Source organism: Pundamilia nyererei, unplaced genomic scaffold, assembly GCF_000239375.1.
Source record: "Pundamilia nyererei isolate P.nyererei 1_Seehausen unplaced genomic scaffold, PunNye1.0 scaffold00423, whole genome shotgun sequence".
NCBI lineage: Eukaryota > Metazoa > Chordata > Actinopteri > Cichliformes > Cichlidae > Pundamilia > Pundamilia nyererei.
This window is the reverse complement of record NW_005187824.1, coordinates 319,828-322,288: the sequence shown is the minus strand read 5'-3', so window position 1 is coordinate 322,288 and position 2,461 is coordinate 319,828. Positions and strand designations below refer to the sequence as shown.

Below are 2,461 nucleotides of genomic sequence, written 5' to 3'. Positions count from 1 at the left end.
TTTGTCCACTAGAGGGAAATGTTTAGTCAGTGATACTTATGTTATCCTGTTATTTTGTTTTATACGATTGTGAAATGTATTTTATTAGTCATAAGAAATTATTATTTTCCACCTTTTCTTTGTTAAAAAGTTAATTGTAAGTCTGTTAAGACAGTGCGCGTTTGCACTGTGAGGGAGCTACAATTGCTGGTACCATCAGAAGACACCTGTTGAGTGTGTTTTATGTCTTCTGCAGGAATAAACTGTGAAAAGCCAACCTTCCTGAGCGTCTGTGATTTATGAAGAGCTGGAAGTGTTACACATGGGTGTAACCAACATGTGGTGACCTGTAAGAGCTGACAGGCTCCGTTCACTGCAGAAACACATGTTGTTGAGATCAGAGTTCAGACTAGTTTCAGTTATAAGAAAGAGAAACTGACACTGAGAGGAGAAATGGCACAGAAAGGAGTTCAGCTGGACCAAGAAACCTTCTCTTGTTCCATCTGTTTGGATCTACTGAAGGATCCGGTGGCTATTCCCTGTGGACACAGCTACTGCATGAACTGTATTAAAATGCACTTTGATGAAGAGGAATGGAAGGGAATCTACAGCTGCCCTCAGTGCAGGAAGACTTTCACACCGAGGCCTGTCCTGGAGAAAAATGTTGTGTTTGCAGCTTTAGTGGAGTAGCTGAAGACGACTGGACTTCAAGCTGCTCCTGCTGATCTCTGCTATGCTGGACCTGAAGATGTGGCCTGTGATGTCTGCACTGGGAGGAAGCTGAAAGCCATCAAGTCCTGTTTATCTTGTCCAGCCTCTTACTGTGAGAAACACCTCCAACCTCACTATGATGCAGCTCCATTAAAGAAACACAAGCTGGTGGCCCCCTCAAAGAAGCTCCAGGAGAACATCTGCTCTCGTCATAATGAGGTGATGAGGATTTTCTGTCCTACTGATCAGCAGAGTATCTGTTATCTCTGCTTTGTGGATGAACATAAAGGCCATGAAACAGTCCCAGCTGCAGCAGAAAGGGCTGAGAAGCAGAAGGAGCTCGAGGTGAGACGAGTAAACATCCAGCAGAGAATCCAGGACAGAGAGAAAGATGTGAAGCTGCTTCAACAGGAGGTGGAGGCCATCAATGGCTCTGCTGATCAAACAGTGGAGCACAGTGAGAAGATGTTTACTGAGCTGATCCGTCTCATCCAGAAAAGAAGCTCTGATGTGAAGCAGCAGATCAGATCCCAGCAGGAAACTGAAGTGAGTCGAGTCAAAGAGCTTCAGGAGAAGCTGGAGCAGGAGATCACTGAGCTGAAAAAGGAAAGACTGCGAGCTGGAGCAGCTCTCACACACAGAGGATCACATCCAGTTTCTACACAACTACCCCTCACTGTCAGCACTCAGTGAGTCTACAGACTCATCCAGCATCAATATCCGTGTATCTGAGCTACTTTGAGGATGTGACAGCAGCTGTGTCAGAGGTCAGAGATAAACTACAGGACATTCTGAGAGAGGAATGGACAAACATCTCACTGACAGTCACTGAAGTGGATGTTTTACTGTCAGATTCACAAGCAGAGCCAAAGACCAGAGCTGGATTCTTAAAATATTCACATGAAATCACACTGGATCCAAACACAGCAAACACACAGCTGTTATTATCTGGGGGGAACAGAAAAGCAACAAGAATGGAACAACAACAGTCTTATTCTGATCATCCAGACAGATTCACTGCATGGTGTCAGGTCCTGAGTAGAGAGAATCTGACTGGACGTTGTTACTGGGAGGTGGAGTGGAGAGGTAGAGCAGTTTGTGTAGCAGTCGCATACAAGAATATCAGTAGAGCAGGGATTTCAGATGAATGTGGATTTGGATGGAATGACAAATCCTGGGCATTACGTTGTGACACAAACAGTAACAAATTTTTTCACAACAAAGTACAAACCATCCTTTCAGGTCCTCGGTCCGCCACAATAGGAGTGTACCTGGATCACAGAGCAGGTATTTTGTCCTTCTACAGCATCTCTGAAACCATGACTCTCCTCCACAGAGTCCAGACCACATTCAATCAGCCGCTCTATGCTGGAGTTTTTCTTGGACTTGGAGACACTGCAGAGTTGATTAAAGTCAAATAGAAAGAGAAGACAGGTTTATGTTGATCCCTGACCATTATATGTACTTGTGTAGTTTTTAAATGAGGCGTTACATTTTAGAAGTTTAGAAATTCAGTGCTACATTGATTAGGGATGGGTATCGTTTAGGTTTCATCCGATACCACTACCTTTGAAATGGTGCCGGTGCTTAAAGAATTGAGAACACAAACTTTGTCCAAAAACCTCTTATGTTTTTATTTTTAGCAGTCTCTTTTTTTCTGCAAAATGATAACCAATTTGGCCTTTTCTGTTGATACAACATACCTCCTTTGGTTGGAACTGGTGCTTAAACAATGGAAAACACAAACTTTGTCCAAAAATCTCTCATGTTT

The 2,461-nt window shown here is 43.5% G+C and overlaps 1 pseudogene; it reads left to right on the top strand.

Annotated features, from left to right (window-relative positions):
• Window positions 1-419: 419 nt before the first annotated feature.
• Window positions 420-2,111, top strand: LOC102211004 (tripartite motif-containing protein 16-like; annotated as a pseudogene).
• The last annotated feature ends 350 nt before the right edge of the window (window positions 2,112-2,461 follow it).